At 46.1% G+C, this 22099-nt stretch overlaps 1 protein-coding gene across 2 annotated transcripts in view; it reads left to right on the forward strand.

The window, feature by feature from the left end:
• LOC142484090 (protein hinderin-like) overlaps nt 1-22099 on the forward strand; it is a 178816-nt gene that overhangs the window by 21910 nt on the left and 134807 nt on the right. The window lies entirely within an intron of this gene.

The following is a 22099-nucleotide window of genomic DNA, read 5'->3' on the forward strand; positions in this document are numbered from 1 at the left end:
GTAATGGGAAGATCCCAGCAGTTGCACTGTGGTTTATTCCTGATCCTTCCATAGTACTAACCTCTCTCTCGGGTGTAGTCGTTCTAACACGATTTGCTGGCGAGGTGTCTTGCTGGACCACTGAATGTTGTCACAAGTGTCAAGTGAGGTTTCAGAATCGCACCTCATCTCTCCGCTCTTAAAGCTCAAATCTCAACAGACCTCGAGGGAGCCGGAAGCTCACGTAAAACAGATACATACTTCTTTCCCATCTTTAGAAAGTACTTGCGTTAACCTGAAACCCTGGCCTGTTAAGTTTGTGTCTGCCAGCACTTGTCTGTTTGTGAACTAAATACAAATGTACCTTCCTTTATTTCATTTCTGAATCTTTCAACTTTTTCTTATGTCTTCAGGTTTTCTTCCCCTTGTGAGCCATCATTGTGGGTTTTTTTCTTATGTTTGCCAAGTTTGGCTCATAATAACTTGGAGTTCCTTCGTACTTCTGTAAGCTACAAAGGCCTTGGCAGCCAATGTCCTGATGGATGAAACAGGTTTGTCAAAATGGGGCAAATCTCTCAAGCATTGCTACTCGGACATGCCCGATTCAGAAAACAATGGTTAAACCGAACCTGACAAAGGCCTGTCTAATGTAACACCTTGTGTATATAACCTGAAAAAATCTGGGAGTATGATCTAGGGGTAACACTTGTTTTTTGACGTACGTAAACCTGTTTTGATCTTAAGGGATCAATCCGCCCTAACATCCATGTTCTTTATTTTTAACACCGGATTGGAACCTGGTTTCAGAGATACTGGTGAAGTTACCGGTATGATTTCCTAGTTTTTAGAATATTTAAGTGGCCATCCAATAGAATGCTACAATAGGGCCAAGATTTGTCAGCCATTTTGTTTCCACTGAGGAAGATTTAAATCTGGTACATTCACTAGTATGTCCGGTACAGGGTGGGCCTCTGGGAAAAAGTGTTGACTGGGAAACTCCCGACTCACATCATGTAAAGAAAATGGGGGAGGAGGGGAATGAGTAGGAGGAACTTCTCCTTTAAAGTTCGCTCTTCATAACACAAGTGCAAACACTTATCTCTGTGTCCTATTGTAAGCTCTATAGGGTAATAGCTTGTACACTGCAGTATTATGTGGAAAAGGTTTTACATTGATAAGCCTCTTGGTATACATGTGCATTTTATTGACTTGAGTCAACAAACAAACCTTGAATATGTAGATTAGAGGCAGTCCAAGCGGCTTAAAACCCCAACGTTTTTGTTTCAATGTAAGCAGCAGTTGATTTACCTTTTATTGAAAACTAATTACCTAAGCTGCCGCTCGATTTGGTTCTCCTGTGATCGATCAGCAAAATTCTATTTCCCAGGGTTCACTAAATGGCCGCCTTTCCGTTCCAAATGAATCCTTCAGTCAGTTTAACTCAGCGGCTACAATGTATTCTTATATTACTAAGGTAACATTGTTTATTACAGTTTGCAGCTCAAACTGCTGGGAATATTGGTAAAAATTCTCACAAACAGAAAAGTGTTGCAAAGATCTTGTATTGCTGGGGAGGTGGGCTAAAGCAGGGGCGCGCAAACCTTTAAAAAAAAAAAAAAAAGGGACACTTGTTGGACATTGCTTGGATTGCTCCTTTAATACACGGGACCAAACTCTTTAACTTATTTAATGAGCCTCACATTGCTGATGTAATCTGTGCTTCCAGTTTCGTCGCAGAGAGCTTTTTTGCTGGTAAGTTTGTGCTATTCAGAATTATGTTTATTTTACATATGGATCAGACTGCTTCCCATATGGCATTAAATTGCATTTCAATTTCCTTTTGTAGACCGCGAGTGAGTTGCGTTTGGAGAATACACAATATGGTATTTTCTCTGCATCAGTGAGTCAATTAACTGGAATAGCAGGGAATAGATAATATACCATTAAAACATGTGATTTATCGACAGAGCTGCGAGCACCAGCTAACTCTGCAGCGTGTGTGCCTTTGGTAGGAAGCAAGGAGGATGACTGAGTGGATAGACCGTCTCCTAGCATGCTGACCATGAAGCTCCTTCACAATTATAGTGAGAAATTCCCTTTACATTGCTTGATACCCTCTAATTAAACCACCCTTGAGTAGCTAAAAAAATGGTTTGGGGCTTGGCTTTCCATTGGAGAAAGAGAGATTGCTATTTTCAGCTGATCAGATCTTGTAGAAAACTTTATAACCACCTTGGAGAGCAGAGAGGCCTGCAGTGCATTGCAGAAGAGTTACATTAAATACATAGTCGCCCCCACGATCAAAATGATCTAGTTCAGGGGTGCCAACTCAAGTCATCAAGAGCCACCAACAGGTCAGATATTCAGGATATCCCAGCACTGATTGAGCCACCTGTGCTGAAGCAGGGATGTCCCCAATAAATTCCCTGCTGGTGGCCATTGAGGACTGGAGTTGGCCACCCCTGGTTTAATGCATCTTGGCAAACTTGTGAAGTGAAATGGTAAACTCTACAGGGCCAGATACTGCAAATTTCAGACCCTGGGATAACGGCTTCATTGTTTCCTGTGCAGACTGCTATCCCCTCTTGTCAGGGGGTATCCTGCCACCTCCAGTAACTGTACAGCTAAACCCCTTCTTACCATGGAGCTCTCAGTATCGCCAGATGTGGAGAGCTGGCAGGATTCACTGACAGAATGTGTATAGGGGATTGGGAGAGAAACATGGTGTCCTTTTAGGTTAGCACTTCAATGGTTAAGAATAATATAGAGGAAACCCATATAGGAGTAATGAGTCACTTCAATGTCCAGAAGCTGAAATGGTTACTCAGCACTGAAGGATGAATACTGGCACAATGTGTATTGAAGGCTAATAGGGGACACGCCTGAGCTCAGGAACTCTCTGAATTGGTGCATTCAGTGAGGAGAAGGGTTAAAGAATTGTAGCACCTAAAGCTGCTACCACATGTAAGGATCAAGTTTACATAGGGCACAAGACCTGATGACAGGCCAGACGAATCATGTACCAGAGGCACCTCAATAGCCCTTTTTTTTATTTATTAGGCAGATATAAAATGTACATACAAAAAACGGTATACATAGCCTAATACAGAACATTTTTGTATTTTTTTGGGGGGGAAGGGGTGGCAAAACCTGTTGCCCGAGTCTCAATAGCCCTTCTAAGGAAAAAGCAAGGAAGTCCGATAAGTTCATCAGATGGTGGCTAAGGGTTCTGGGATATCTCTAGATGCTACTAGAGGTGATGTCTGACTCAAGCTTAAATGATCTTCCCATGGATAGCTGATGGAGCAATTTTCGATCTAGAAGTAACTTGTCTGATAGAGGTGACCCCGTGTTTTCAGACACCTGTTTGGAACTGCTGTGGGATCCTCTACAAGGGTGTAGAGCTGTTGGTTGGTGACATGGTACACTAGAGGTTTTACAAAGATCCTGGCAGGATGTAATTCGTGACAGGACTACTGTTATGCCCTGGTCTGTTTGCCAATAAAACAGCCTAGTTTGACGTTCCTGTTTAAGCTTGGCGCTATAGTGTTTAGGAACAACATCCACCGTGCCTCCAATTGACTTAGATTAGGTCTGTAACCACTTTGCGGCACAATAGCTTGATCTATTATGTAGCTTAGACTTTTTTGTGTAAGTGCTGCCCGGATTGTTGAGTAACTCTACTTTCTGCAGTCTATGCCTATTATACACATGCATCAAGCTCTACTGCCCATAAGAGGGGGTGACGGGTCTAATTGCTTTCAATATTTTTCTTGCCTGGCAACGGTTCAGAGGCACAAGCTGCAGATATCTGGCCACACTTTTTCCAGGTGTAAACCTCCCTGTCCTGCTCGTAGGGAGTTTAAGTCGAAGGTCTCTTATATTGGCTTACCCTGATGAGGGTATTACCTTGTCAGGGTGCTAGATTCGGACAGTGCGGTAGCAGTGATGCGCGCCAGGTACTTTATTCATTCAACAGCAGTTTTACTCTTACACCAACAACATACACAGTGATCTTGGTATGAACATAACCATTCTCCCTTGTGATGTGTGAACCTTTTCCCTAGCTGCCCCTATCTTGGCTCACTAGGGATGTGCTGAGGCTTGATTCCATATATTACCTGATGTAGCCCTCTTCTGGGCGGCCTGGGTATGGCTTCATCTCTTTGGGGCCCCTGTCGGGCCTTGTGCTGCTTTCTCTGTCAGTGGTCAGTGTCCCTCTCACAGGCACTGTATGCCACCTCGTGGTGACCTGTAGTGGGGCCAGCTTTAGACCTACTGGGGCTGGTTCAACTATCTCACGGGGCTGTGCACTGTGAAGCCCCCTCTGGGCATAGGCTGCCAACTATGAATTTGGAAAGTAGCAATGAACCGTTAAGGTCACTATCTAATCGGGACACTTTCCCTAACTGTCAAACAATAAAAAGGGGATCCGAACTATTTACATAACAGGTTACTTACTATATACACTGTGATCCCTGCTCTCCTCCAGGGATCTGTCCCAGAAGCTTCCCCTTCGTATTTATATCCCAGCCCGATGTCTCTGTCTCCAGGCAGAAGGGGCGGGGCTTACACACGTGCTTTACGTAGGGCACAAATCGGGGTTTCCTTGCATATGGTGTATCTTGATAAAGGTCCCAAGTTTACCAAAATGTAGATTAAATTCTCCTATTTTCCCTGGAAAACTACAAGTGAGTGCCTGCACTCTGTTACAGTTGGATAAAATAAATGTAGGGGTGCAGAAACTTTTCAGTCTGTACCCCCCCTTCTTGTTTTCCACCATCCCCTCCCCCACCGCCCCCCTCCTCCTTGCTTGTCTTCGGCGTCAAATGATGCTGCAGGGTCGCGTGACCCCCACAGCGTCATTTAACGCCACGTTGCCATGGCGATGTGTCGCCGAAGGGATGTTGCAGCGGCCTCACACGATCCACCGGCATTTAAATGCATTTGGGAAGAGCGCGGGGCCTCTGCAACCCCCGCGCCCCCAAGTTTGCGGACCCCTGCAATAATGGACGTGTTATTACCCCCACGAAGGCAAGAAAAAAACATGAAAAAAGTCTGTTTTAAGATGGCACAAGTTTCTGTTTTCAGTGGAGCCATGGTGTTTGTTGCGATAAATACTGTGGTAGAGCAAACCCGTTGTGTTGCGGTAACGGCTGCAATAATGTGCTGTGTTTTGTGTGTATCCGTGTATCTGCATATACTGCTACATCAGTGCAGCATTTGGCGAGGCCTTCAAGCCTCATTTGGACAACCTATTGTGCATATATTTGAAATGGTAAAACAAGCGTGAAAATGATGATGGTGGCTGAATGTTTTCGCTTGATTGCAACTCCATTAAATGTTCAGTAGAGTGGGTTTTTAACCCCGTACAGCGCTGGAAGAGGTCTGCGGAAGATACTGTGTGTATGTGCACACACAACCACTCTGACTGGGGATTGTAGCTTAAAGTTCCACATTTATTGGGAGTTTTTTTTAAATTATGCCACTTCCAGCAATGAAAGAATTAAATATGCAACGTTTTTTTTTTTAACGGTAAATTTGAGTAATAAAGCCCTTTTAGAAGTGTGCAGCTATTTTTCCTTTATAAGTCACAGTATTACACATTTAAATGAGATGCAGTGGATGCTTTTATCGGCTAATAACACAGGAATAAACAAGAAAAGTAAGGCGTGTGCGTATATACACACAGCTTTTGGCAGATACTGCTTTATTTTTTTGCAAGCTCTTTTACATTTGATTTGAAACTTGCTAGTGTCGCAAATGAAACCTTTACGGCGAGGCTCGCCAATTGGTACGACACCTGGGTGCTCTGCTTCTGCATCGTTTATTTGTTTAAACTATGCTACAGTAAAACCTTAATCTTTACAGTGCCCTAATAACCCACCCGCTAGCTTTCCAAGTGCTGACTGCTCTGGCTGTGGTCTCTTCTAGAGTTGATCACATGATGGGGTGGCAGCCTGGGACCACGGGCGCTGTGGATGTTAGGGGTTGGGGTGTGGAGCCTCTGCTAATTTCATTGTTTTACACACCGACTCTTTGTAGGTAATGTACATTTATTTGGCTTGCAACATGTTGAGTTGTAATACATTTTGTCTTTTAAATGTCAAACCTGTAAAGATTTTTTTTTTTTTGTGCAGGGGTGTGGAGGATGGTTTATCTAGCCTTGGGGTGGCCAACTCCAGTGTTAAGAGCTACCAACAGGTCAGGTTTTCAGGATATCCCTGCTTCAGCACAGGGGTCTCAATCAGTGGCTCAAAGACTGAGCCACTGATTGAGCCCCCTGTGCTGAAGCGGGGATATCCACAACCTGACCTGTTGGTAGCGCTTAAACACTGGCGTTGGCCACCCCCTGATCTAACCCCTGTGGCAAATTGGTTTAAGAGCACTGCTTTAATGCAATGCAAGCGGCTTGCAACGAAGAAGAAAATTATATTGGGTTATTTTAAGATGGCTGCCGGTCTGGAATCTCTCAACTGTGAAATGGCCTCAAAAGTGAGCAGCGGTCCCCATGTCACTGTTCTCACAATGCTCCCTGTATAAAAGCATCACTCTCTCCCGAGCTGGAGTACAAGATAATAGCACGCTGCTTCAGTTGTACATCATTTCTATGCGTTCCACTAAACGCTTTTCTCATTTTCCCCTCTGTGTTTCCACAGCTAAACCAGTCTTTTTTTTTTTTGTTCCCCCCCTCGTTTTACAAGAACAACAAATGAGGGGAAATTTTCAGCACCGCTATCGAGGCAATTGCATTTATTTGTTTATTTTTCATAATGGATGCTAAGCACGCTGCTCTCGCTGCAAATGTGTTGATCGTTTCACATAAAGGCTTTAGCCTTTCCAGGGACCGTTATACCCCGAGGTGCCAGCACTGGGAATGTGGCAGCAGTAATAAAGATTATGCTGCTTCGAAGTTTCCCACCAGGCCCATAATGGCAAAACCCCGAGATTTTTTTGTCTTTTAAGAAAACTGAGGCAATCAATTTTTTTTTTCTTTTCTTTTTTTTTTCTCTTCCTGAATGTTTCCCATTTTCATTATCGCATGATAATTGATGGAGTTGCAGTGACTTGCAGCCGTAATGAGGTTTAAACGTAATAATGCACTCCTTTCTAATAAGTGAGCACTGCTGGTGTTTAAAAGCCTACTAAATCAGTAGCTTTACTATGAATTTATTAGGGTTTTTTTGGCATTAGCTTTAATAGTAGTTATTTACATAAGTGTACATCCCATTAACTGCCATCAGGGCTGGAAAACATGCTGAACTGTTCATATTTTCATATAATTATTAAACATAATGGTTTCATTTGCATTTCTAAACTGTGATGCTGCCGTCAGGCTGGGAAATAAGGCCTCAACACAGTCTCTATTTTCCATTCACTTATTTGACATCATTACATTTTATGCTAATATGCTTCCCTTGAGTATCATCAGCAGGACAGATGCTTGTGCTTTGTAATATACAAATCTGAGCTGCTTCCCCCTCTGCTTCACCTCCACAAGTTTCACTTCCACTAAAAAGGACTTTGTGTGTTTAGCCGTTGTTAAGATGGACCTAGACATCTCCAAATGTGTTCCCATCGGGAACGGAATTAAACAAGTGGCATGTTTTAAGAAGTTGTCAGACAAGTATTTTTAAAGTTTTTTTTATTTTTAAACGTTTTGGAAGATTTTTCTGATCCTTGGCTAATCTCATTTATAGTCCGACTATTGCAAGTTCTTGAATCAAGAGGATAATTGTCAATCGTCCTTGCTTTTGACTTCAAATCCCAGTGCCGCTCCTTGTGACATTGGGCAAGTCGCTTTAGCGCCCTGTGCCTTGGTAACCAAAATGAAATTGTAAGCAGGTACCTGACCAAGATTAGGGGCGCATTGTACCTCAAAGCCTATGTACGTGGGTCATTTGTTATCTTGTTCTTTATGCGTAAAGTAATTATGTCATTAATAGCCTAACTCCGGGGTTCTCAACGCCAGTCATCGAGCCTCTAACAGGTCAGGTTTTCCGGATATCCCTGCTTCAGCTCAGATTGCTCAAACAGTGGCTCAGTCAAATACAATTATTTCAAAATATTCTGTGTAACTTGTATTGCATCGCATGAAATATTCTTGCGTGCATAACATGTCTTGTGTAAGAATCGCCAGCTGCTGATCCCATCCTGCAGGCCTCAAACTGCAGGTTTGTATTACTTGGCAAGGTCAGCGAGCAGTCTGAGGCACTTGGGGTGGATTCCATCAGACACCACAGGTTGAAGCCCACAAGCCTGTCCCTGGCCACCACATGTTGAGGGATCCGCTGGCCAAATGGGAAGCCACAACGTGATTGGTTGTGGCTTCCTTTTGGACGATACTGGCAGCCATATTGAATAAGGGACCATTGGTAACTTCACCGGAAAGTATCTTTGAAACGAAGGGGCCCCCGGAGCTGAAAATTGAGCTATTTAGCTCCTCACGACCCCCTGGTTCTAATTAAGTATATAAAGAAAAATGCACCTAAAATAGTTTTGGGGTGCTCCTGTTAAACTAGAGGGGAATTGTGTTGGTTTCCATATTTTTTTTTTCCCCCTTCCTGTCCATGAGAAACATAGTTTTAATGTGATAAACAGTTTTACTTCCTTTGTAAGGGTGATTAATATGGTAATATGGGTGTTTGTAATTGAATATACTACGTGGGACTTCCCCGCTTAATGTCGTGCGATTTTGTCAATTTATTTCTAACGTAAGTGGTAACGTTAACCTTCTGATGCTATATAAAAAGTCAAGTATGGTGAACCAGTGAAGCGTTTAGAATAACAAGATAACTATTCAATCTCTGCTGGTGCAATGTCAGAACAAGCAGAAATGTATGACAGGCTAAGCTTTGAAACCACTTTACTATAATACAATGACAGATGTATGTCCTAAATAATGCAGCGTTTCCATAAAGACACAGTTGGTAACGCACAGGCATGTAATCTACGTGTGCAGCCTTCTCCTTGGGCCTTCATGAACCAATGGTAATGACGTGGTAAAAGGGCTACATCTGGCTGAGGCCTTAAAGGAGTTAAACATTTCTATAGGCGACCAATTAATCTTAATTACAAAGGGACCCGCAATGCAGTGGTCTCCTTTTATAGGGTGTTACAAAGCCGGTGTTTAGAGCCACTAGTTTTGGTGTGCCAATCTTTTCTGCCGTGCCAACCCAAAGTTCTGGGATTTCCCCTCACTATTGTCTCTGTACAATTATACCTGAGACATTTGTGCAGCCGCCTCTTTTGTTATCCCTTGTGTTAGTCTCCCAGTACATCATGTTTAAAGCTGCAATGCAAACACTGCTCCACTTTCTATAGTTTTGTTTGTGTCTCGATGAATGTAAGAGGCACCGCAGAAGGTCAGAGGGGCAGGGCTTCTACCAGGGACAGAGTCCAGCACACCATCATGGCAGAAACTTGACCACACCCTTTTGTTGGGATCTTCATGAAGGAACAGCTGACACTCATGTGATTCGCCCTGGCAATTGAATCCCTCCGGTAATCGGGTAGGGTCTAATCCAGGCCTGCACAACATGCGGCCCGCGGGCCGCATGCACTCACTGTACATGCGGCCCGCGGCGGCTTTCTGCTCTCCCGCACCCCCCCGCGAGCCCGCTGTCACCCTCCCCCGCGAGCTCGCTCTCCCCCTCGCAGAGTAGCAGCGCGCTCTAGCATTGAGGCACTTTCTGCCTGCTGCTTGCTAGAGCGTGCGTGCACGCCTGCTTGGACGGCAGAGGTATTTACTGGTTAATGTGAGGTGCTGGGGGGCTTGATGTGTGGTGCAGGGGGGAGAATGATGTGTGGTGCAGGGGGGAGAATGATGTGAGGTGCAGGGGGGAGAATGATGTGTGGTGCAGGGGGGAGAGTGATGTGTGGTGCAGGGGGGAGAGTGATGGGAGGTGCAGGGGGGAGAGTGATGGGAGGTGCAGGGGGGAGAGTGATGGGAGGTGCAGGGGGGAGAGTTATGCGAGGTGCAGGGGGGAGAGTCATGTGAGGTGCAGGGGGGAGAGTAATTGGAGGTGCAGGGGGGAGAGTGATGGGAGGTGCAGAGGAGGTGGGATGTGTGTGGTGTGCAGGGGGGTATTGTGTGTTTGATGTGGAGGGGTAGTATTATGTGTGTGGGTGAGGGGGAGAGATGGGGGTACGAGAGATAGGGAGTATCGCAAAGGTTGAAAGTGAGGGGTTCTGGGGGAGATATGAGGATGATGATGAGGTGCTGGAGGAGAGATGATGATAATGATGATTTTTACCCATGCGGCCCAATTTTTTTTTCCTTGGAGCAGTTCGGCCCTTCTCGCGTTACGAGTTGTGCAGGCCTGCTCTAATCTAATTCCCGGCAGGGGCTAGCTACAGATGCCTGGATCAGTGGTAGTTATTGTCACAAAGCTAGAGGCAGTGTTGTACTTTGTTCATAGCTAGAAAGCTTCCAGGACCCAAATGAGTATCTCTACTATTTGAACCTCTTAGTGATTCTATTGAAACGAAGCAGATTCTCAACTGTGATAGTGCTGTTCAGGGCACTCGCACGGAAACTCCTATTGACTTCATGGAGAACTTCTGTGCAATTGTGCACTGGTCGACCCTATAGCTGTGTAATGAAAAGCACCCTTTGGGTTAAGGCAAGAACATTGTTCAGGGGCTGTCCCTCCATGGAATAATATGTACTAATGACAAAATGACAGCTATAAACCACCAAAATGTGTTCTTTCCAAAGGGGACTAAGGGAGAGCAGAGTGTGAAGCTGCACCTCCTGTACAGGTAAAGCGTGTCGTTTAGCAAAATAAGGTGTTCTGCACAGTGTGTGTGAGCAAAACGTAATGCTTTGATTTCCACCAAACCTGGCACGTCTTGTTTGTTCTGATCCAGATTGGCGCTCAATCTGTGGTTAGAATGACAAGCCTCAGAAAATCAAGGTTTTAGTGAGGGAAGCACATTGCTGTGTCTATGCAGACATATGTGATATTCATGAGCTTAAAGACTACTTATCAGGGGTCTCAAACTCTGTCCTCAAGGGCCACCAACAGGACCGCTTTTATGGATATCCCTGCTTTGCACAGGTGGCTCAATGAGTGCTCAGACTTTTTTTGAGCCACCTGTGCTGAAGCAGGGATATCCATAAAAGCTGTTGGTGGCCCTTGAGGACTGAGTTTGAGACTCCAGCCTTAGATGGACCGCAATTGTTTTATGTGCAGTCCGTGGGGCACTAGTGAGGGATTGTTTACGCAGCGATCCACAATCGTACATTCTGTGTGTGCAGGAAAGATCTGCCTTTTGCATTTTCTTTTCCCTACATAGCACGGGCGAGCAGCTCACAGCTTTATCATTCACTGTGCAGACTTAACAAGTGACTTGTAAGTTGTGACTCCAGATACAGAGCCTCCCAGTGAAAGTTGCTTGGGGCAAAGCTTCAAAGGGGATTTTGCCACTTTGAAGATTTGAGCTCGGAATACAACTTTAAAGATTTGTGATGGTCCTACTGTGAGACGAAGTGCAGTATAATTTTCTTTTTGTAATCGGTTTTGGAACTTTTGGTTTCCCTTCCCCTCTCTCCCTCCCCTCGAAGTTGTTCATATAATTGGTGGGGTGAGTATTCGCTTCAAAAGAATCTTTTATGTTAACTTTTCTTGGTTGTGTGAACTTTTTTTCTTTTCTTTCTTTGTAGGGATGTGTATTTATTTATTTATTTATTTAGCAGCAGCACTTTGTTATAAAAGTTAAATGTTTTACATTTGTCCATGAGTATTAAAACAGCTGCTTCTTCTCTCTCCTCCCATGCTTCATTGCTCATTTACACAAATGCCCATTTGGCACTGAGCAGTTTGTGTGTTTAAGTTGGAGAAAATATTGTTAATGTAGCAATATTAAATGCGAACCAAAGAAAATCTATATACAGTATATATTTTTTAAATGGCATGAACATTGTAATTTTAATTGCATGGAAACATGCACAGTGCTATTTGGTGGGTGGTCTGTGCCTCTGTCCCCAAGACGTGCAAATAATTGGTAATGGAGCTTGAATACCAACTGATAGGGTAGTGTTCGTGTGTGTGTGTGTGTTCGTTCTCTACCTATTTGTGCACTTAAAGCTGACCTGTATACGTTGGTCACCCAGTATGTGGCAAGCTTTTATGAACATACAGTATATGATGGAAATAAACATGGATTGCTATACAGTATAGTGCCCATGAGTTCTCGTAGCATTTTTTATTCTGCCTAAATGACCTATAACGGGTGGAAATATTGCACCCTGTTTGTCAGCAATGGGCGGTGCGGTTGTGAGGGGGGAGCAGCAGCAAGTGTTTTTTTGTTTTGTTTTGCCATTTGTTTAAACAGTAGACCCGTACAGCAGCGAGCTATTATTCAAGCTATATATCTGATCCAGCACTACATAATGTACGCCTAATCCAGATGTTCAAGGCTGTCATTTAGATGAAGTGTGTGATGTGAAAGAAAGCAATATGTTTGTAGAGTTTGCAGTAGATGACACAGAATTTGGCCCATGGGATATTACATTCTCTTTTGAATTCTGCAGCAGCTGCTAATGCATTGTATCTATCGACAAAACATGCTCATGATCCTTCCATAACTGCTCATTTGTCAGAGGAAGATTGGAAGCATTGAGCGAATTGGTTTACTCAGACATATTGGATTTGTTTCCAGATTGTAGACAGTTTTAATTGTATGTTGATGGAGTTTCTCCCCTCGAGCAAATGCAGTGTTTCTTTCGAGAGATTACGCAGCCTGCGAGTGCCATGTAAATTCCATGTTTTCCTTGCAAACCCTCGCGCATTCCCCCAGAAGTCAAACATTTTCTCAAAAAAACAAATCCAAGCACTCATAATTCAACAGTTGTTTTTAATTAAGATTTCATTTTTTTGTCGCTTATAAAATTGGCAAGTTCCCTGCAAAACATCTTCTATACACCATAGAAAACAAAAATTATTTGACAAATTATTAATCTATATCTCCTCAGCCCTGGTCTCACCACTACACTACTGGATAAAGGCCGCCTCCCCAATGATCTTCCAGGTGTTATGGTTACAAGCCTCGTCATGTTGCTGTAATGCATTTTCTGATTTGGTCGTCATTTTGGAATCCAGTCGAGTACCATCTTTGTCCAACGATGGTCATTTCTTCTTGCGATATCTCTGACCCACTGTCGCGTGAATTTGTTCACCCTTGGTATGATGTCGCAGGCTTTTGTTTGGTTTCGAACCCATTCAATCTTTTTCCGGTCCCTGCGCTAATCCCTTTATGAAGTATGCAGCGGGTAAAAGGGTTGGCCTTACATTTATGGAAAATAAAGAACAATTCTTGCGCTCCTACCTATTGGGCTAAAATATACTAGTGACATTTTTACATTGAGAACCTAAGTCTGCGTAACAAAGGAGTCATTTGGTTGCATCTTTTGATCAAAACATGATTCAAGCCGCCAACCTCGTCAAGGTAACCTCCGTTTAGCAGGTACCTACACTGAATACATGTCATTTCTTATTGTCCCTTCGACTAAACTTTGTGAAAAGTGAAAAGCCCTTGAAGGGGTTAAATAAATGAAGCATATACTTATTTCTGATTTGATGCAGTTACGAACCCATTCAATCTTTTTTCGTCTCCCTGGGTAATACCGAGCATACATCTCGCCATACTCTGTATGCATGGATCATCTCCAACCCTTGTCTCTCCCACTGCTGGATTAAGCCTCTCCAATGATCCAGGTACTGCGTTTGCAAGCCTCTCCTCCACTGTGTGTGTGTGTGTGTGTGTGTGTGTGTGTGTGCGCGCACTCGCACACACGCCCCAAATGAACATCCAATATGACAAATTATTTCGTTCATTTCTCTATTTTCCACATATATGGGTCATTTTGTTCAATTTTTTTGTCAAAACATGTTAAACATGTTCTGCATATTTTACCTTGATGTGGTTGCAGACTTAACATGTTCTAGCAAAAAGATTGCGCTATATTGAATGTGCATTGGGGCTTCTTTTACTGTTGTATATTTCAGGTCACAGTCCCAGTAGTAGCAAGCTGGGAGAAACGGAACAGCTCTAATCCAGGCAAAAATCACTCGGTGGCCCCATAAAAACCGTAGTTTTATTCGAGTCTCATGGACAAAGAATCACCATGTTTCGCGCCCACCGACATACTTGGCTGCACTGTCCCAGTAGCACTCCAATTGGCACAATTAAATATATGAATATATAATATTGTGCGTCTAGATAGATCTCCCTTTCCCCTCCCCCCCCAAAGATGGCTGCGGGGCTAACCAATCGGTAGCGATGTCATTCCTTTTCGATTGGCCCCCGAGTACGACTAACCCCAGTTACCACATTGTGTCCCCCGGATAAGAATTCTTGTAGCTGGGAGTGCTGTTTCTCAGCTCATGGGGAGCCCCTTTAAATAGTGTAAAAACCATGAAATAAAAGCATCGTGGGTTCCAGTTTGTGTAGCTAGCCGAGAATGGGGGAGCCCAACATAGGACGCAAGTAATCTAACGGCAGGAAATGCTGACCTAAGGCTATAGCCCCAGTCTTATCAGCAGCACGCGCGCTTGGTGGCGCGTGCACATTTAAAGCTGCAGTCTGTAGGGGCGGGGGGGGTCAGGGGTACGCTGCCCTCCCATTGGTGCGCGTCGACCACACGATCGCGTCGCGGGAAGACGTTCTTGTTTTCCTTGCCAGCGTATGTCTCACCGCGCGCTCCGTGTGTCCACACACAGCCACTGGTGCCTGCTCCAAAGATGGCGGTGCTGTGGCGTGTGGCACGCCGTGGCGGCCCCTGGGGACCTGGCCTGACTGTGCTTCAAATCTTCACTCTACTTCTTTAATAAGATATAAAATAGCACATGTCCACACTTCCTTTCAGGCCACCCCGTGTGATCCTCCTTGTCACTAGGACTTTGTTGCCCCCGCCCGTGTGGAACCTGCTTGGATGGGGGGGGTCTCTCTAGGAGCCGGAGTGATTGTATTCTGTAATCCAGGCATCGTACGGCAGATTCTCTTTTCATATTCTAGTACAGAAGTGGCCATCTCCAGTCCTCAAGAGCCACCAATCCGATTGAATGAGCCACCTGTGCTGAAGCAGGGATATCTTTAAGGTGGCCGGTTTGGCGGGGGGGGGGGCTTTAGGACTGGAGTTGGCCACTCCTGCTTTAGAGAAGGTATAAGTGCAGTGGATTTGCCTGAACAAACATGATCGGCGTTCTAGGACATTTGGTCGCGGCCGTTTTGCCACAACCAAATGGCCACCGGCATTTTGCCATGACTCTGCGCCGGAAGCTGCTGCCGGACACCAAGGTAAGTAAACCCCCTAAACTAAAAACCCCAAGCCCTTACCCTAAAAAACCCCTACCATAGGCCCTTGCCCTAACCGTTAAAACCCCTTACCTTAAAACACCTTAAAATTAACCCCCTACCCTACACCGTAATAAAACTTACCTTGGCAGTGGCCGGCGGCGGAGGTTCCAGCGGCGAATCGGCTGCGGTGTAGACTTTGTCTTCAGCGAAGCGGCGGCGGTCACGGCCCAACGGCCGCATCCAAATGTCGCATCCCTCTGATGTGCCGCGGTGGGAGGTACTGAAGTGCGCTTCCTGTGCGTACAGACTACCCATGTGGGTCACTGTCGGGTGTTGCGCCACGCCGGGATGCGAGGGCACGTGATTCATCTACAACTTTCTGTGCTTTCAAATGTTGCCGGGATTGTGGCGATTAATCATACCCCCAGAGCTGAACAGTCTTCTTCTCAACTTCGGGGGGACCCCGCTTTCTCCCATGTTTGTTTTTTCTGTGCGATCACACTTCCAAATCCCAATAGGAAACGACAACCGCTGACGTTGGCCTTCCGGCGGCGCGGTGAGATTCGGTGGTGGTGTTTCCCTTGGACGAAGCATCGGTCCGATTCAGAATATAGATTAAATATCTCTGGAAACACTGTGTCCCAGGGGCCGAAAATCGTACGCTTCGACTCCCAGGGGCCGCCCTGGCTCATATTCGGGAAAATTAAATATAAGTTTGGTATGGGTGGGATAGTTGCGTTTAATCTTGGCCCTTTCAGCGCAGGAGGGGCCACTCGCGATCGCTTAGTCACTGATGGCGCAGAAGGGGAGGAGTGGCCCCTCTTCTCCCTTTCCGTTCCTCGTCACTAAAGCGCAGGACGAGATCTCCCCGAGCGAAACCTGCATTATTTATTTATTTACGTGCCAGACTCCATGGCATCGCTGCGACGTCTTGATAGACTCAAAGGGTTCATGTCTGAATGTTTTTCGATATATGAAGCCACGGGTGTATGTATCATTATTTTTCTTTCTGCAAATGTTTCCTCCTTGTACACAACGTGGGAGGAAGTGGCGACGGTCCGTCTTATTTGTTTCAATTCAATGCCTCCATTTCTGCCTTTAACCCTTTCCGTGCCTGAGGTTTGTGCCACTTCCGTAAGCACAGACCTGCCGGCACCTCCACATCACGTGACCGCTCTTTGTAGCGACCCCGTGATGCGTCTTCTGTTCCGGTCGTCGGGCCAGATGTGACGGGGGAGATCGCCAGCCCTTCAGTGGTGTACGCCATCTTTGAGCACCAATCGCATAGAAGCCCTTAAATTTTTTTTTAAAAAACAACGGCCCTGGAGCGGTCCAGGACATTGGGTTGCGTCCGTCTTGCTGTGACCAAATGGCCGCTGGCATTTTGCCGCAACTTACCCTGCCAGCACTGGCCAGTTTGCCACAAAGGTAAGTGCCTTAGGCCTCGGCCAGGGTGGCGCTGAGCGGGCGGACTCGCGCTGGCCGCGATGAAACACATTGCAGCAATGTGTGTGGCCAGTGTGGGCGAGCGCCTGCGCCCGCTCGGCGCTTAGAGCAAGCAAATTTGAATTTGCCGTTTGCAAGCGCGTCACGTGAGCGGTTCGCCCATTGAGGGCGAACCAGCTCCGTGACGTTGTGGCTGTGCCCCCAGACGAGCGTGCGCCTCGCCGGCCACGAATCGCCCAGTCGAACAGGGCACGAGCGCCAGCGCGCCCGTTCGCTGCCTGGCTGCAGGCTAACCCTAAAACCCCTTAAATAAACCCCCCTACCCTAATCGCTAAAATACCTTTAAATTAACCCCTCCCCTAAAATGTAATAAGTCTTGCCTTAGAAGCGGCCGGAGTGGCACACTTATTGATATACACCGGAAATTAATAGGGCACTGAAAGGGTTAATATGCTCTAGAACAGTTTTTTTCGCTCAGCGAAATCTAAACTCCATTTGTATGGGGGGGTGCTAAAATCTTCCTGAGCGAGGTGAAGACGGTTTCACCGCATGTTTAATGGGGCCATGGAGAGCAGGATTGGCAGTCACTCGCCCTTGTCAAGAGGTAACAGAAATGCCTCAGTTATGGTTTTATTGCTTGTGTTTTTTTTTTGTTTTTTTGGGGGCATGAATGCTTAGGATTGTGTAGAAGGAGCGGCTCACTGAGTAAAAACAATCGCAGGCACTAAGTTTGAAGAAGGGGAACCTGGTTCAATTCCTGGTGTCAGCACCTTGTGAACTTGGGCAAGTCACTTTATCTCCCTGTGCCTCAGGCACCAACAACATAGATTGTAAGCTCCACGGGGCAGGGACCTGAGCCTGCAAAATGTATCTGTAAAGCGCTACGTAAAACTAGCAGCGCTATACAAAAACATGCTATTATTATTATTCTAAACGAAGAGCAGTGATTGGTTAACGAGTTTAAAACGACGTGTGACGTCATCAATAAAATCACGAATGACCCCACTGGTAGAAGAAGCACCGTCTTCTGTTGATGGATATTATCGTCTGTCTTTTCACCTCCCAGTCCCCCTCTCTGTAGCTGCTGCAATGTGCCACAACACTTGTATGTAACATGGGAAATGTTGGTACTTTAGCCAGCCGATGTCTTCTTCGGCCTGCCATGTTGATAGGAGTGGTGTATGATGGTATCTCTGTGAAATAGCAACTCTGTGCAGCCCAGCCTTATTCTGTAATATTTATTATTGCTGTTTGGTAATCCCCATTGTACTACACTTTATAACAGTGTCTGTGTCTTCATAATATTAAATCATTGCAATTGTACATACTATTGAAAAGAGGGAAGACTGCAATACCAGTGTCGAGCAATTCATTTAAAAATTTTTACCACACACACGCCACAACCCACACACCCCACACTAAACTGAGTAACTTGTGGAAGGTCATAGGCTCACACTGGGGTTTAGATCAAGAACGTCAAAGGCAGTAACGTCGCCTCAAGGCTATTCCTCGTCTCCCAGTCCAATGAAACAATTCATACTTCAAAACCAATGTGACTTCATTGAAGTCTGAGGCAACTGATGGTATAAATGAGTGAGACCGTGTCCCAGTGAGGTGAGGTTTGACAGGTCTGGGAACGGTCTGTATTGCTCCAGTCCATCAGCAGAGGGCAGCATTCCCTCAGCTTTGCTCACTGTTCCTTTTCTAGAGATGCAGTGCTTTCTACACATCAGGTTTTCATCACCATCCGCATTTGAAAGATTGACCCCTTCCGTGCCAGAGAGGCCTCCAACCTAGCCGCGTAACACAAAGCTGTATGTGGCATATGCATGTGCTTCTGTAAACTCGACTTCACAGCTCTGAAGTTTTTCCTTTTGAAGCTGCCTTCCCTTGTGCTGTATCCGTGCTAGGAATGGAGGATTGTCGCACGAGGCAGAGCAGAGGCTGAAGGCTTTCATGCCTCCTTTAAGCCGTATCTGAAGATAATCATGCCCTGTATAATGTCCTCTCACTTTCTGGCACGTCTCAAAGTTCAGACTCCTTACTGACAAAGTGGATCCAGTGCACAAACAGTTTGCCAGAATGGTGTTTTTTTTACGTTTTAAACCATTTTGAATCTTCAGAGACCATCTATGATGATATTTAAATTGTTAATGTTGGAGGCTGCATACTGTGCAAGGTAGTTCAGGAGACTGACAGAAGTAGCTACTTACACTAGCATGTCCAAAAATGCAAACGCTAGTGTAAGAATGAATGCGATCATATACTGATGCAAAAGGTCACAAGATCTTGGATCAGAGAAGCGTGCATTCGAACGTGGAGGAGGACTGCAGAGGCGAGGGGTAAAAGAGAGGAGTAACATGCCTTGGGAATACCTATGTAGTTTTCGGAGCTGCTGGAAGACATCTCTGTGTTGGTAGGTTTGTGTAGCCCCCGCAGTGAACCCCGTGTCTGTAATACGTTCACATGGGGTTCCCTGGTGCGGGACAGCTACTGCCAACATTCAGATCCCGTGCACTCACCCCAGCCCCTCCTAGGTAAGGCGACGCTACGCTGTGATTGGTGCTGTCCGGTAGAATCGTTGCCGACGAGCAGGGGATTGTGCCGTTAACTTGTACTGGTCTTTTCATTCATTGCGGGTTGTGGCTGCGTCCGTTTCAAATAAATACATGTAGAAATGTCAGGGCTTTATGGTGAGGGGTTGGAGATGGGAGAGAGAGAGGAGAAGCAGGAAGGGCTGTTTAAAAGGACGACTTGGTTGTCTGGCAGAGAAGGGGTTAAACAAAGGGCATCGGTCTTTTTGTTCACATCTAAAATACCCAGCGCCATCTTTAAATAGAACACAAGACATTCGTTATAATTTACTGGCGAAAAGCATTGCCTTGCGTGTTTCCCAGCTCTCCGCGGGCCCGGTCTGGAAATGGTAATACGTTCCCGTTGATTGAAATGTTTTTTTCTCCCTGTGCTTTAGGTATAAGGGCGGGTGGAGGAAAGCGTTCTCTTAACAGCCCTACACTTAGAAGAATGTGTAGGTGCCGTCAAGGACAATAACAGAAGAAAAATAAAACGTACAGTGACATTAGCCTCCCAATTGTCCCAGCAGGAGAGAGATGCAGGTTGATTTGTTGGCAGTTGGAAACACTGTTAGGAGCCATATTGATAAATCAGGCGGCACTTAGAGTTCTGTAGCTGCTTTCAGAAAGACTTCTCTTTTTTTATTTTTTTATGTCTTCATTGAACCGTCCCCTTTGACGCTGCACACTCAGAGTTGGTCTCTAGCGCTCGCCGGTTTTCCTTCAATACTTCTGCACCTGGCTCATGGAGACGAGCAACTGTATCTATCCATTGAATGTGCTGTTGGATCTGTTCGATTTCGTACGGGCTGTGGTGGAGAATAAAATTAGGATTGAATCTGTGAACTTTGCTGGGCCTGTATTATTTTGCACAGTGTTACTTACAAAAGCGATGCAATGTAAAGTTACACTACATGCTGTCTGCCCAGTGGCATTGTGATGCACGGTGTTTGCCCAGTGGCATTGTGATGCACGGTGTTTGCCCAGTGGCATTGTGATGCGCAGAGTACGTACGGTGTTTGCCCAGTGGCATTGTGATGCGCAGAGTACGCACGGTGTTTGCCCAGTGGCATTGTGATGCGCAGAGTACGCACGGTGTTTGCCCAGTGGCATTGTGATGCGCAGAGTACATACAGTGTTTGCCCAGTTGCATTGTGATGCAGAGTACGCACGGTGTTTGCCCAGTGGCATTGTGATGCACAGAGTACGCACAGTGTTTGCCCAGTGGCATTGTGATGCACAGAGTACGCACGGTGTTTGCCCAGTGGCATTGTGATGCAGAGTCCGCACGGTGTTTGCCCAGTGGCATTGTGATGCACAGAATCCGCACGGTGTTTGCCCAGTGGCATTGTGATGCAGAGTACGCACAGTGTTTGCCCAGTGGCATTGTGATGCACAGAGTACGTACGGTGTTTGCCCAGTGGCATTGTGATGCAGAGTACGCACGGTGTTTGCCCAGTGGCATTGTGATGCACAGAGTACGCACAGTGTTTGCCCAGTGGCATTGTGATGCACAGAGTACGCACGGTGTTTGCCCAGTGGCATTGTGATGCAGAGTCCGCACGGTGTTTGCCCAGTGGCATTGTGATGCACAGAATCCGCACGGTGTTTGCCCAGTGGCATTGTGATGCAGAGTACGCACAGTGTTTGCCCAGTGGCATTGTGATGCACAGAGTACGTACGGTGTTTGCCCAGTGGCATTGTGATGCACAGAGTACGTACGGTGTTTGCCCAGTGACATTGTGATGCACAGAGTACGTACGGTGTTTGCCCAGTGGCATTGTGATGCACAGAGTACGTACGGTGTTTGCCCAGTGGCATTGTGATGCACAGAATCCGCACGGTGTTTGCCCAGTGGCATTGTGATGCAGAGTACGCACAGTGTTTGCCCAGTGGCATTGTGATGCACAGAGTACGTACGGTGTTTGCCCAGTGGCATTGTGATGCACAGAGTACATACAGAGTTTGCCCAGTGGCATTGTGATGCGCAGAGTACGTACGGTGTTTGCCCAGTGGCATTGTGATGCACAGAGTACATACAGAGTTTGCCCAGTGGCATTGTGATGCGCAGAGTACGTACGGTGTTTGCCCAGTGGCATTGTGATGCACAGAGTACATACAGTGTTTGCCCAGTGGCATTGTGATGCGCAGAGTACGTGCGGTGTTTGCCCAGTGGCATTGTGATGCACAGAGTACATACAGTGTTTGCCCAGTGGCATTGTGATGCACAGAGTACATACAGTGTTTGCCCAGTGGCATTGTGATGCAGAGTACGCACGGTGTTTGCCCAGTGGCATTGTGATGCAGAGTACGCACGGTGTTTGCCCAGTGGCATTGTGATGCAGAGTACGTACGGTGTTTGCCCAGTGGCATTGTGATGCAGAGTACGCACGGTGTTTGCCCAGTGGCATTGTGATCCGCAGAGTACGCACGGTGTTTGCCCAGTGGCATTGTGATGCAGAGTACGCACGGTGTTTGCCCAGTGGCATTGTGATGCAGAGTACGTACGGTGTTTGTTGCCCAGTGGCATTGTGATGCAGAGAGTACGCACGGTGTTTGCCCAGTGGCATTGTGATGCGCAGAGTACGTACGGTGTTTGCCCAGTGGCATTGTGATGCGCAGAGTACGTACGGTGTTTGCCCAGTGGCATTGTGATGCGCAGAGTACGTGCGGTGTTTGCCCAGTGGCATTGTGATGCAGAGTACGTACAGTGTTTGCCCAGTGGCATTGTGATGCAGAGTACGCACGGTGTTTGCCCAGTGGCTTTGTGATGCACAGAGTACGCACGGTGTTTGCCC

Source organism: Ascaphus truei, chromosome 1 (genome assembly GCF_040206685.1).
Source record: "Ascaphus truei isolate aAscTru1 chromosome 1, aAscTru1.hap1, whole genome shotgun sequence".
Taxonomy (NCBI): Eukaryota; Metazoa; Chordata; class Amphibia; order Anura; family Ascaphidae; genus Ascaphus; species Ascaphus truei.